The sequence below is a fragment of the Leptosomus discolor genome, chromosome 4 (genome assembly GCF_034619465.1).
Source record: "Leptosomus discolor isolate bLepDis1 chromosome 4, bLepDis1.hap2, whole genome shotgun sequence".
NCBI classification, from domain to species: Eukaryota; Metazoa; Chordata; class Aves; order Leptosomiformes; family Leptosomidae; genus Leptosomus; species Leptosomus discolor.
Window position 1 is genome coordinate 79,974,642 of NC_141394.1, and position 14,346 is coordinate 79,988,987.

Genomic DNA, 14,346 nt, shown 5'->3' on the forward strand with positions numbered 1-14,346 from the left:
CAGTTTGGGGGAGGGCAGCTGGCTCTGCCTCTGTGGACCCAGGGCTCCCACCTCTGTTGTGAAGGTGTTGGACACGAGTGAGGTTTGAGCACCCCAAGGAGCATGTCAGAGTCTCACTGACTTCCCGGGATGCCAATGTTGTGCAGGGACCAGGAGCAGGGCCAGGTCTTTTCTACAAAGCGTGACAGTCCTAGGTGATTTCCCAGGGCTGATCCATCTCCTCCAGGAGTTGTGCCTTCAGCTCCTGGCCCTGCCACGATGCCTGTGTCACTGGGTGCTCATTGGGAGTTGTCTGATGGGTTGTGCTCTAAAGTTTTGGCAAGTTGTTTGCCCAGGTGAAAAGGATGCAGCCCCCTGCCCCTGCCTGCAGAGGAGGCTGAGTGGACACAGAGCCTACTGGGGAAGTGGGATGTCCAAAGCGACATCCCCCTCCAGCACCAGTGCTACCCATGGCCCACGAAGTGCAGGAAAGCCAGTGCTTTTCATCACCACCTCATCTAACAACAGGCACCCAACTCAGGGGACCTGATTAACCCTCTGGAGGGGTGTAGCTAAACCTGGGGGGGGGGGGGGGGAAGAGATTAAAATACCTTCTGAACATTGATGGTGGCCTTTGTACATGGCTCAGCAAAGCAGACGTCTCTGTCACCCCATCAGCTGTGCGAGACCCACGTGTCCCACAGCCCACCGGGGACTTGTGTCCAACTAAGCCTGGAGCCAGGGAAACATTACAGCTAGTTCTGCACTTTTTCTCAGGATTTCTCAAATTTTCTTGCTTGAAGCTGCCTATCGAGTCAAAGGAAACAGCATCAGGACTGCAGGACTGATTTCGACCTGCTGAGGTTTTGATCTCCCTCCAGCATTGTAGCTGTCCCCCTAGGGACAGCAGGAGCCCAAGGCTGTTAGACACCTAATTGAGGCCACTCAATCCCCACTTGCCCTCCAGTGGGATAATTCACCGGGAGCGATGGTGCCTGGGAGCTGAGGTGTCCCCAGGGTGGTGAATCAGGGTTGTGGGTGTCTGGTCTCACCATGCTGCTGTCTTGTACCTCTTTGCTTCAGTCTGTTTCTCTGGGTGAGGGTAATATTTGGTGAGTTCATCTCAGCTCCATACAGGGGTCAAGTAGCTGCTGCGAAAAGTTTTCACCCTGTGTGAGCCTGGGAGTTCATGGCGTAACTCAGGCAGGGAGCAGCGAGGCTACGGTGAGCTTCTTTCACCACAAGACCCGAAATGAATTATCCTGTCTGATCATGCCTCAGCTTCCCTTTCACTGAGCAGGTGCATTGGGGGATTTTTGTAGCCTGCAAATAAATAGTTTGGGAATTGTGGGACTGGGGGAGATGTCCATACTCAAAGGCTGAGCTCTCTGGGCAGCCCCAGTCTGATACTCACCTCCTTGGCTGATCAGCAGAGCAGGGACCAGCTCCGAACCCCATTCACACCTTTACACCTTACAGCTAATGAAGCTGGGAATCGAGGTCCTGTTCCTCTGAATTATTCCCAATACTTGGAAACAGAGAGCAAACATCAGGCAAATAATTTTCAGTAGGAAAAAAATATTTTATTTTGTTTTACCATATCTGTTCTCCCTTGAAACCCTCGAACCAGCTTCTCCACTGGTGTAAATCACTACCCCTGCGCTGAAGTCAAAGGAGATACGCTGATTTATACCAGCTAAAAATCCGAACTTCATTCTTTAAGTACCTCCCGTGAACCCATTTGCTTCCTCCAAGTGCGCAACTTGCCAAGTTCTTTATAAACATGGCTTTGATCTTTACTTCCTCCTGTATTATACATATAATATAAACAGAGCAAAAGTTCATTTATTTTGTGACTACAAAATATGCTGCCGTTGATTTCACCCCCCTTTTATTAATTGCCATTTCCTATTCAAATCTGAGAATCATTCAATGCTATCTAGGAGAACAGAAACTTTTGCAAGGTCTAATCTCTGACCTTACAGCTCAAGAGGCAGGTCTGAAACTCAGAGAAAGCAGCTAATCAGAGAAATCAGAAACTCAGAGAAATCACTGCAAATCCACAAACTGAAACCTACTGGGGCCAATTCTCCTTGAAAAGAAGTTTGTAAATGGTTAAGTAGAATGGCTTTTTATTTGCTTGTTGGACAAACTTATGTGAAATAATTTGGGGCCAACTGGAAATGACATCGATACACATTTTAAATGAAAATGAAACACTTGTAAGAAAGAAAAATGGCTTTCAACTGAAGTGAAATGCACTGTTTCAATGTAAGAGTGAATGTAAGTTTATTAAAAAATGAGAACTCAGACACATTTCAAAATGAGCTGTCACATTAAAATGAAATGAATGTGATCTATTTTCTTCTTAAAACATCGAAATGTTTTGACTTCTTTTTTTCTATTTGACATGAATTTGCAAGAAGTTGTCATTGACTTACACTGTTGACTGACTGTCGTCTGATTATACTTTTTAGGGATAAGCCAATTTATCAACTGAAAAAAGACTCCCAGCTCTATTTAGCATTGACTTAATGATCAGAAATTTCTACACTGCCTCTGTCACGGGTGTCTGTGTGAGTCTGCACGCATCTTTGCAACTTTCTGCAGAACAGTTTCCACATTAGTTACACAGGCATAATATTTATCACATCAGTGTTGCGAGGACGAAATAACCAGTAATTTCAACTATCAGCACCTATGTTGTCAGCTCTTTCTCCATCCTTGAATAATGTACAGAGGTGATTCTTTAAATCAGCTCAAACTCCCCAATACCTCTACAGTCTATATATCAGCTGAGTAATTTAGCTCACCCTCGGGTTTGTGATACACATCCCCAAGCACAGGATGCTACCACCAGCAGTTTTAACACAATTAACAGTTTCTGTGTCTAATGAGACTCTTCAGGCAGCTGGTTGTTCAACAAGAGATAAAATCCTAATTACCCACATAACTCTTGTGTGGGTTGTATCTTTTGCTGTGTGTGCGGTAGAGCTCTACCAAGGTCCTTCATCTGGGGATCCTGGGTGGTGGTTGTGGGGTTTATGCCAGGATCCCTCTTTCCTCAGCAAAGACCTGTCCAGAGAACACCACTGGAGGCTTCTCAGAGATGAGGACCAGGATTTTAAGGATGTTTTGTAGGATAGCATTCATCCCCCTTTGGTTGTCTTGGACAGTGCCTTCACCTCAGCTAGTCGTAGCATCAGGGAGATGCTAGTTGGAAGGGACCTCTGAAGGTCCAACTCCCTCTCTGAGCAACCCCAACACCAGATCAATCAGTCATATTCACCTAAAATGCCCTTTACCTTTCTGAGGGGAGTGCCTGAAGGTGTGACTCACCTGATGCATTTTGGACATCCTCTTTAGGACGACGTGAATTGTGGTGTCAATCTGCCTCTTCCTCTCCCTCCACTACAAAAGCAGCCAGGGGCAGCTAACCAGCCAATGGTGTCTATGCTGCAGGTGTTTGCAGAGAAGTGGGATGTATCCAAGTCTGGATTTTTTTAAGCCTAATGGAAGCAAGATGCCCAGGTGAGAGAAAGCTCAATCCTGTGTCTGTCAAGATTTTATTAGAGAGAGAGAATAGACAGAGAAACTCTTTCTTAAGTCACACAACCATAGAGGCTACACTGTCTCTTCTGCTAATGGAAAACCCTGCTAAAAGTTAGGTGCTGGGTTTCTCCTGGCATTGGGGAATCTATGCAGTGGGTCAAGTAACCAGAATCCCCTATACAACACCTATGGATAGATAGTCACCTGCTTTCTCAAACCTGATCCAGGAGGAAGGAAGTAAGAACAGAAGGAGGGATGGAGCCCTGCTCCCCATCCACTCTTCGGTGGCTGGGGAGCATGCAAAGACAATGTGCGACCCCAAATGGGACCAGCTGAGGAGTGGAGGCAAAGAGCTTCTCCATCAGCATCCTAGAAGCATTTAAGAGGAAACAACAATCCCTTGGGATCAAGGATGCACTAGCCAGTACCCTACATGGCCATTTGCACACCTCAAGCACCCTTGGCTTTTAAGAAGCATAGTTTAGTCTAAATGGTGGGCTCCCACGTTTGTTATTCTTTGGAGTTGGTTAGAAATCAAGGCCGGTGCGAGAAAGGCGCAGCAGCCCCCAAAGCTAGTGCCACACACCACGAGGGTGAAGGCCACAACCCAAGGCTCCCTTCACTCTGTCCCTCCACAAGCAGCAGGTTACCCAGACAAGGAATGACTTCAGAGATCCCTCAGTATGAGCAAACCCCTCGATATTCATGGCCTTAATTTTTGCCTCTGGGTGATGACTTGCCTGTGTTTGCAGTGGAAGCTGGTACTCGTTTCCAGCCATGATTCAGACAAACACTGTACTGGCTTTTTTACCTGCATCCTGAAGGAAAGGCAGCTGCTGCACAAACTGGGCTCAGAAAGGTCTCCTTCAAGCTGAAACAAAAATATTTTTGTAGATGCTGTTTTCGCAGGGCAGAAGCCCTTTCACAAAATACTTTGCAGAAGACGGGCTCACAGAGGCAGAGCAGTGCTCAGGCTTTGGTAATTGTGAAATGAATGATGGACATGACAATGTAGGTAGAAGCACATTTCAAGTAAGACCAAGTTTGTTCTGGTAGGAGGATCTAATTCTATGCTGGTAGAAGAGCATTTAGCATGGCTTCCTAAGGAAGAAAGGTCTTATGTCATCACTCTCTGACTGTGTGCATCTAAGCCTTTCCCCACCAGCTGATGAACTCTTTCATCAATCTGAATCACATTTGAGAAAGTGCAAAAAGTCCTCGATATACCAAGTTCCTATAAAAAGGGGCAGATGGGTAAAGGAGTGGGAACTTTTATACTCTCCCTCACAAAAGGAAGGCTGAAAAGTGAGCTCAGCCCCTGGTTAGACATCAGAAAATACTCACTAAAAGTCCACCACGAGACACAATTCCATAGAAAACAAAACTTCTTAAGTTCTGTTGTGCACAGGAGGACCTGATCAAAAGTGTGATTTGAAAGGAGGAGGATGAAAGATAGACCATTCAGCTACTTTGATTGTCATGTCAGCCTCTTGTATCTCCCAAAATTTTCTGAGTTATGGTGGAAGTGGCAGAATTGGCATGGAAAAAGGAATAGGCAACTGCTTTGGAATAATTAGATATGACCCAGAGCATCAAATCAAACTGGAACGAGAGCAACTGAGATGAACTATTCCATCTGCCACACGTCCCCTGTTGATCCTGGTCCACAGGAACCGTACATTCACCAAAAATGCCAGCAAAGACACAGACACAGAGTCTCAAAAACTGCTGTGTACCAAGTTCCAGTTTGATTTATTAGACATCGTCCAGGCAAGAGGCAAGATTCTTCTCATCTGCTTTGCACTCCAGGATGTTTCCATCAATTGGGCTCATGCTAAATTAGCATAAATTCATTAAATCATAGGGGATGGAAGGGTCTTCCAGCCCACCTCCCCTTCTTAGGGGAAGACCAGTTGTCCCCAACCCATTCTTGACCTGTTTTTTCAAGACTATTCTTCAAGCATTGCAGTGAAGGCAAATCCATTGCTTTCCCAGGCATATCATACTGTTGCTTAAGCAGTCCTCAAATGTGATTTCAGCTTCTCCTTTTCCAGTTCAGAGTGCCTGCAAGAACATTAGGGCCATGGTGCAGCCTACCAGAATGTCAGTCCTAGGGCATGATAGCAGGGATGCATGTGGTGGGCATGGCACAAGGACACATGGGAGTAGTGCTGGAGGAACAGTCCAGGCACAGGGGACCTGGCTGGGAGTGATCTGCATTGATTGTGTCTGTCTAGAGATAATACCATGGAAAAGCAACCTGTGAGCTGGGTTTCTTTCCAGGGAGAATGTGCTGACATCCTGCAGAAGGGCGCAGGAGGGAATTACATGTAGGCACAGGGGTAACGAGCCTGCGAGTAAATTATGTAGCTAAAGCATTTGATGGTGTTGATTCACTCCGTGTGCCTTGGTGCAGAATCCATCAGAGCGCAGAACAACAAGGAAACAGTCGAGGTATGTTTGAATAACCGGCAAAAAAATGATTATTTGGAGCCCAAATGAGTGCATGTGGTTCCCTTCCTACCCGTTACCCTGTGTAGATGGCCAGAGACAGATGGAAGGGTTTAGTGCAATTTTTGCTGTTACAAGAGATGCAGCATTCTGGACCTCAAATAATGAGTTGGGCACCCAAGTCTGAACACACGCTTTGCCTCTGCCTCGCCAAAGTAGTGCAGTAATTCACTGAAGTGACTGGGAATAGGACCCAGCTCTCCCATGACCTGTGCATGGGATTACTCTGCTTCCAGTCCACCCACCGCGCTACCAAATAAAACTATTTAAAGCCAAATGTCTGTTTTTATATCGCAGTGCCTTGACGCATCTGGAGGCAGTTGCTATAATGGATGTACCACAAACAGGAAAAAAAATAGATCTTGAAAAATTTGAAACTGCTGTGATTCAGTGGACAAAATGTTATAAAATCTCTGAAAAGGAGTTTTGGAACCAATACCAAAATACACCATATAACGTTAAACATACCCATATTAAGCTGGGTCTGACAGTTTTATTATATTTGCACACACAAAACTTTGTCCTGGATATTCTGGGAAGGAGCTTTTCATTAGCCCAATCTATCTTCGTTAATTTATATTTGGATAAATATTTACTCAGTAATTCTAATAGTCTGGTTAATGAGATGTAACAAAGATTGAGCGGAAGGGTGGGGATGCTCTTTGGTAGGTTCCTGCAAGGTTGTTGATTAATCTCTTGTTACCAGCTTGTTTGTAATTGGTTTTGACACAACAGCCAGCATGAACTAGGTACTGGGAACTGTGTCATGTTAGCAAGTAACAGTGTGAAAGCTCCATGCTACCTGTAGGTTTTAATTAGAAGTGTGCTGACTTTAGTGAGTACATACAGCACGTTTGCTCAAGGCTCTTCAGAAAATGACTATATTTCCTTGGAAAAGCAACCTGGATTATCTTCCAATTGATCAATCAGGACTTTGACTGGCTGTGCTTACCCTGCTGTATTCTAGGTAGGGCTGATAGCACCTATTAACATTAAGGGACACCTCTGGAATAAAGTCCCAGTTTCTGGTGCCAAATATTATCTATTCAGTAAAGTTTTCCATTCCATGCCTTTGTAACAGGCTGGGTATGTTCTGCTACACGTGAGACAAAACGAGACAGCCATACCTGAGAAAGATGACAGGAAAAAACACAGCGTTCAGTTCCTATAAGAAGTGTTATGGGGACAGCCTTGAGTTTAAAAAGCTTGGGCAGTACCATGTGTCAGAGCAAAAACTTGGGTTGGGGGTGCTTTATGTCAGAACAGGACAGGAATTAGACAAAGCTGTCCCAATATGGCCAACTTCTGTGAAGAAAGCACATTTCTGAGGTGTTGTCGAGGATGGGCAGTTTAACAAGACTGGAGCTTGCTGAAGAAGGGCTTTTTAGAGCAATGACCTGATGGTGTCTGATGGGCATTTCTGCTCCTCTGCAGTCCCCTGTACTGCTCATTTCCACACTGTTCCCATCTTCTCCAACGTCAAGACAGTCCCTGGCATTGTATGCCAACAGCAGACGGTCTTCAGCCAACTGCTCTTCAGCTTTTTGCATGACCAACAATGGAAAATGGGTGTTTGGAGGCTGCAGTTCATCTCATCCTAATATTGCTATCCAAACCGGTCAGATCACACCCTAAAAGCAGCAGTGTCTCCTCAGTGCCTCTGAGGGATGCCAAAGATCCCCAGCTCCAAGGCGCACAGCACACATCTAAACTAGCTGAGATGAATCTCACTGTGAAGCCAAAGACAGAATCAGTTTTGCCAAACACAGAATCAGTTTTGCCAAAGACTGACACATTTTCAGCTGGAGCTGGAGCTGGAGCTGATAGGAGTTACGTTTAAAGGATGTGAAGTGCTCCATAACACCAGGGGCTTGGGAATCCACACTCAAAGTAGAGACGTATTTGGGCATTGCTTTGTCGATGGGACAGTAAAATGGCTCTAAAGCACCTTTTTCTCCTTGGAGGGCTGTGAAAAGAAAGAGAGATATATTTGCAAAATGTTTGACCATTACTCTGCTAAGTATCTTCAGACAGCCATGAGGAAACAAATAGTTCTGTCCTCAGAGCGGAGCTGAGCAGGGTGAGTTTGTAAAGTGTGCAGCCACGTACCGACCGGTGACGAGATATACCGAATAGCTCACCCGAGCTATTACCTAATTGAGGACCCACCTTTCCTTGCAACTGGTATGACAGGGACACTGCAGAGTCTATGCAAAGCCAAAGTTCTGCAAATGTGATTTCCACTTTGGCTTTGTTGATCTTTTGGGTCCTTAACTTTGCAGCTTCCTTAGTGTTCGTTGAGCAGCTTTGTGATATAGGATACGGTATAACTTGTCAGCAAGCTATTGTTTTGTGTGTTCAGTAGAAATCAGTGTTCACCACAGTGGTAAACAAGACAATTTTTAACACAATGGCAAAGCAAAGAATGTGAAAATCTACTCAAATATTTGTTCTCTGTATGAGAAAATAAATCTTTACAACAGCTGAAGCCAAGAATCAGCAGTTGCAAAGGCTGTGGTTTACGCATCCCGCTTTCAGCAATCATCTTTCCATGGACACTGGGTGAGATTTTGAGTGGTGCCTGCAGCCATATCTACTTGATATTAAACTCCCAAGTTCACATGGCTGATGAGGACAGGAGCTGCCTGAGAAAACAGGGTTTTTCTTTGAAATTTCACTTTCCACATAAATTCAATTCAGGAAAACACAGTTCTACTCCCGGATATTTCTATACAGTGTACGGCAACATTGGATATATATTTTGCCTGTCTCTTACCTTTATTGCCCTTTGCATGGTGATCCTCCTAACTGGCCTACATTTCCTGGTATAGCCCGCTGTCTCCCACTCAACCAAGACACAAGTGCTAGCCTAGGTTGCATCACAGGTTGTAACATCCTCCAGTCAAGTAGCAATAGGAAAGCAACTGAACGGCAACTCTCAGAAGAATGACCTTGTCACTGACAATAGAAAATATTTCAGGGTTCATTTGCTTAGTGTTCAGGCAAAACAAGGCTGTAAAGAGCTTCTGGCATGAAATGTACATCGTGAAAAATCCATTTTTCCAGTTAATAGATGTTTAAATTTTTTTGACCAACCCAAGTTGTTCCATCTCCTTATTCTTTTCACACACAAAGTTTCAAAGCCCTCCCAAGGTACCTAGCTTTGAGGGTCAAAGTGGGATTTTTGGTCCATCATTCCTTGCAGAATAACTTGACATTTCTTGTGTTGAGTGGATTCCCTGGAGATCGTGGATCAGCTTTGTTCTCTGAGCAGACCCTTTCCCAGGAAAGCCTGGTACCAACTACACTTTGTAAATCTGATTTTCTGCTCTACGTTGTGCTCTAATTACCTCCCTTCCTTGTCATGTGATAATGAGGCAAGGCTATGTGTGGTCTCATAAATGCGAGATTGTCATTTGTTTTCTCTTGGGTTGTCATCAAGGCAGATCTGTTGCATGCATCAACCCAAAAGACCTCTTCTGAGGATAGTCAGTGTTTTATTCTTCTGTGCATTGGCTGTTAAATGGTGGTGCAGGCATCAGTGACTTTTTCTGATGGGCCAGGCCCTAGAGGAGGATGGCTGCTTTGAAGTTCATGGTGTTGTTTTTTCATTCTTCACAGCAGATGCTACATCAGGATTGCCACCATGGCTATATCCACTAGATAAATGCACTCATTCCAAGAATCAAGCCCTGCACTTTCCCCAGCAAAGCAGTGCAGAGTGACTCACATCCACATAACTAAGGGCTAGTCCTCTCTGGAGGAGACTTGAACATCCAGATCAACACAGGATCTTCTCTGGATTTCACGAGGTATCTCAGTGTCTTTAAGATTTAATTACTATTTGGAGCCATTTTTAATGCAAAAGGGTCTACGATAGCATACCAGTTGTCACCAACCTGTCAAAGAAGGATTTAGGCAATCCAAGTGCCCTGTCTTCCAGGATGACCTCAAATATGGGGCCCATCCAGCCCTCTGCCAGGTTATCATGTAGGACCTGTTGGGTGGCAACTCTCTGTGGGCAAGGTCTTCTCTGTGGAGTACGTGAGAGCACTCATCTTTCCCTCACGAGGGACCTCTTCAGCGTGACCATGGGGACCAAGACAGCCAACCCCGTGTAGCTATGGTGGAGCACCTCATCCACTGTAGCTTGTTTTTATGAAAGATCTGTGATGGGGGGAAGGGAAAGGAGTCGGAGATGTGGAAGGCACAGTAGGAGATGAGGAGAAGGAGTAGAAGGCTCAGGGTGCGGTGAGGCTAGCGAGGTGCCAGGAAGGCTGGACTGGCAGCCTTCTTGTCTCCAGCTGCCCTGAGGTGGCAGGGCTTTAAGGTTCCCTGAGGTGACTAGATCATCTCCAGAGGTCTCTTCCAACCCCTACCATTACGTGACTCCGCAACAGAGGGTTTGCTGAGCCCCAAAACAGAACCCTGTCCTCTCTGTCCTAATGTTCAGACTCACAAGAGTGTTTCCAAGAGCCAAATTTGTTTTATGGTCTTGTTTTTGTTTACCCACCTGCTCTTAATTTGTTTGTGGCTGAAAGGCTTTGGGGATTTGGGAGCGAGGGTAGTTCATGAGGAGTAGCTGCAGTATTAAAGTTCAGCAGCTGGCTGCTTTCACAGGAGACCTGCTTTCTGATTTGGCAGTTAATTGCCATTCTTGTTTGCTGTAAATGTTTCCTTTTAAATGCCGTTAGGAACACCACATGATGAGCTCCTCCTTCAAAAGGCTTTGCCTTTCAAAGCACTTTCCACCCAGAGATCTCTCAGCCCTTTGCACCTCTGCCTGAACACACGTCCCCAAATATCCTTATCCTCCTCCTTCCCCCAAAGCAAAGTCCAGCTGCCTCCATGCAAAAATGAAGTCTCTGCTGGGTATTGATTTGTTGCATCGGCTATCTGCTCTCCGGGCTGGTGAGGAAACCTGCCTGAGTGGCAGAGGTAGCATTCACATCTTCTTATGCAACGTGTGCTGGGGACAAACTTACCCCAGTGGTGCCAGCTCCATGGTTCAAAGGATTACATAGGAAGAAAGGGAACACACACAAATATCATCAGGGAGGGAGACAACGCATCTGTTTCAACGCTCCATTTTTGGCTAGGGAAACTGAGGCACCACTTACATATCTGTGGTCACTTGGTAGCTCTCCACTATTGCTAACACACCAGCTACTTCTGCCTGTCCTGCTTTCTCTGCTTCGGTGATGTGTACAACTGTCACGTTGAAGCAGAAGGCTGTACTTCTCCCTGCACCATAATTTATGGGTGCGATTAGCCCAAGGATGGATTTACTGGAGTGGCTGGAACAGGATGTGGCTTTTTAGCTACTTCTAATGAATAGCCTTTCTCTAAGAGGGCTCCTTAGCTAATGCATTTAGAGCTGAGCCAGAGAACCACCAGGTCTGGTGGCAGAAAACCAACTGCCAGCTTGCTAAAGAGAGGGCATTTCCTCCTCCCGGGAAGTTTCCAACCTGAGGCAATTCACAGCTCAGTCATTAAGGCCCCTGAAATGCCACTTTTATTTTTACCCCCTCCAGTAGGTGAAAAATAAACAAACCCAAAACGTCTGCAAGGGATTTCTGCTGGGAGGAATCCCTGCCCCAGACAAGCCGCCCTTCCCATTGCTCTCAGTGGGTATGTTGATGGCACTCAGTAAAGGAAGACCAGCAGGAGACAGCAAGTGCCTAACTGGTCCCAGCCTGCTCTCTCCAACAAAAGTCTGCCCAAGAAGCACGCCTGGAGCAGTAAGAACATAAGGTGGTTGGTGCCACTTGAGTTCATAACCTGGAGTCAGACCTGCCCCTCTTCTCTTCAGCAGTTTGTTTTATTTATCACAGTTAATGGGGTCTCTATTTCCCCCAGTGAGTCAAAGGCAAATCACAGGGGTTCTCTCCCCTGGTCTCCTGAATTAAAGAACTCCTGGCTGCATTCCCTTGCCAGACTATTGCAATGCAAGTTTGCAAGTGCTGAGAAGCCGAAGACAAGAGCCAGGCTGCAAATCCTTCAAAAGATGTCCGTGATGGGGAAAAAAAAAACCACATAAGGAAGCCCTGCAAGGGATCTGCCCTGCAAGGACCACTTACACAGACACTGAGCAGGGGACAGCCCCCACTACAAAAGAAGGCTGCCCCAGCCTTCGCTGGAAGACTTACGCTGGACTTCAGTCCAGGTCTTCTGCCACAGACAAGATCTTTGTGAAAGCATTTTGGTGGGAAAAGATAATAAAGAAACTTGTTTAGAGGGAAAATCTTATTCTAAGCGGAAAACTGATGATTTATAGAACAGAGACAGGAATGGGGATAACTTCATGGCATGGTGCTCTTTTCTTGTGGCAGTGAGCCAAGAGGGGGTTAGGGCGACATGATAGGGAAAGGGACAGGAACCCTCGTTGCCACAGGAGGGTGGTCTGGAGCCAGGCATAGGACAGGCTGAGGGGAGGAGGTTACAAGCACAGCGGGCTCATGCCACCTCTTGTCCCTGGTTATTTTCCAGCTGCAGATTTCCTCAGACCAGCCTCACATATCTCTGAGAAACAGCCCACAGGTAACAATAGGGATTGTGGAGCGCACTGGCCCCAAAATCCAGCGACTCAGAGACACTTTTGAGCCCCTAGGTCACCATATGAAGCTGGTAATGGTGTTATTTCTTGCCCTAGGTGAGAGCCCTCTCACCTGAGTCCCAAGCAAGGGACATGACACGTGTATTCCCACCCCAGATGTGTTCTCAGAAACACAATTTGGAAGGGCATGGGGCACACACACACACACACACACCCCCACAGCAGTGGAAACACCATCAGCTGCTTGTCGACCTAGTTTGAGAACAGACAGCAGAGGACTTGGGTTCAGAGAGCTGCCAGCTCTTGAACCTCTGCCTTTAAAGCCAAGTTCTCTAGGAGACACTTGCCAAACTGCACCAGAAAAGTTTTTCAGCCATGGGCTATTTCTGTTCCCGGGGTCCTTTCCATAAGAATTATCTGGAAAGCTGTGAGGATGTGTCGTGAAGTTAAGCTGGCGGCCAGCCATGGGCTTGTCTGCCTCCCTCAATATCGCACTCAGGCTGGGGATTTGGGGAAACAAAACAGAATGTCTCCACATCACAGGGTTTGCTCTCCATGTACTCCTCATGCAGAGACAAGCACGCAGAGGCAGAGGAAAAAGGAGCAAAGCACAGAGTTTTCCGAATATTACATCTCTTCCTTTTTTCTGCCTTGCAAAAGCAGAGTTATTTGGGATTAATCACATTGTGCTTCACTTCCAGTGAGACCACACAGCCACAGCGCTTCAGGGCGCTCTGCAGGCTGCTCTATTGGAGATCCTTAACGACGCACAAGCCAATTAGTCACCTGCTTCAGCCCCTTTTGTGTCAGGTGCTGTGCAAACAGTAATGCTGTTTCTAGCCCAGAGGAGCTCAAAGTAAGTGGATCCAGATAGATGTGGGAGGCAGGAGAGCACCCAGTGATATCTGCATGCAGGCAGACTGCAGTTTTGCCGGCGTTCAGACATAGCAATAGGAACTGGTGGTGCAGGTGTTGGCAGACAGCTGCTGCTATCCTGGGAAAGCAACCAAGGAGAAGGAACCAATTCCCATTGCATCTGATCACCTCCTTGGCCACTGCCCTCCCTCCCTGGGTCCAATTTCCCACATATCTCCTTACCACTGCTTCCCTTCTCATCCATGCCTCTGATAAACATGGCATGTAATTATTTCTGGTTTGCAGGTAGACAAGGAGATTAGGGGTAGGACCAGACTCACAGATGAAGACTTCTATGTATAGCTGTCTATGGGTAGGTGTCTGCACGTGAGCGGGATGTCTCAGCTCCCATTATTGTCCACGTCTAGAGAGCTAGAGTGCTAACCAGATTTAGGATGTAATTTACTTCCCTAAAATATGCCCAGTGCTGTCCAAGATTCCCTAAGGTAGATGAGGCAACCATGTGGGGTTTTTTATTGCAAGACAGGACCTAGAAAAGCCCCATGCTTTTCTGGAGGGACATCTAGAAACCAGGAGGTGCATCTCATGGCATTTATCTCCAGTGGCACAAGACATGTAGGCAACCTCAGCATCTTCTTTAGGATTACCTGGATTGCACCTGGATTATTTTCCCAAGAAATTAAAAAGAAAACCAGACACCCTCATGGGAAATACTTCTGGTGACCTGCCCACACAAACATTTATTTCTCTGTCCCATGAACTGGGTTGTGCCCTGAAGCTTGGTGTCTTGGTATGTCAATACCTTTCCCTCAGATGCACCCTTCCACAGGCTAATTCTGAAGCTGTGTCCTGAAAATAAAAATAAAGGGGTC

The 14,346-nt window shown here is 46.3% G+C and overlaps 1 protein-coding gene across 1 annotated transcript in view; it reads left to right on the top strand.

Moving 5' to 3' along the window:
* Nucleotides 1–14,346, top strand: part of ADRA1D (adrenoceptor alpha 1D) — a 48,947-nt gene that overhangs the window by 1,348 nt on the left and 33,253 nt on the right. The gene's annotated exons all lie outside the window — the stretch shown is intronic.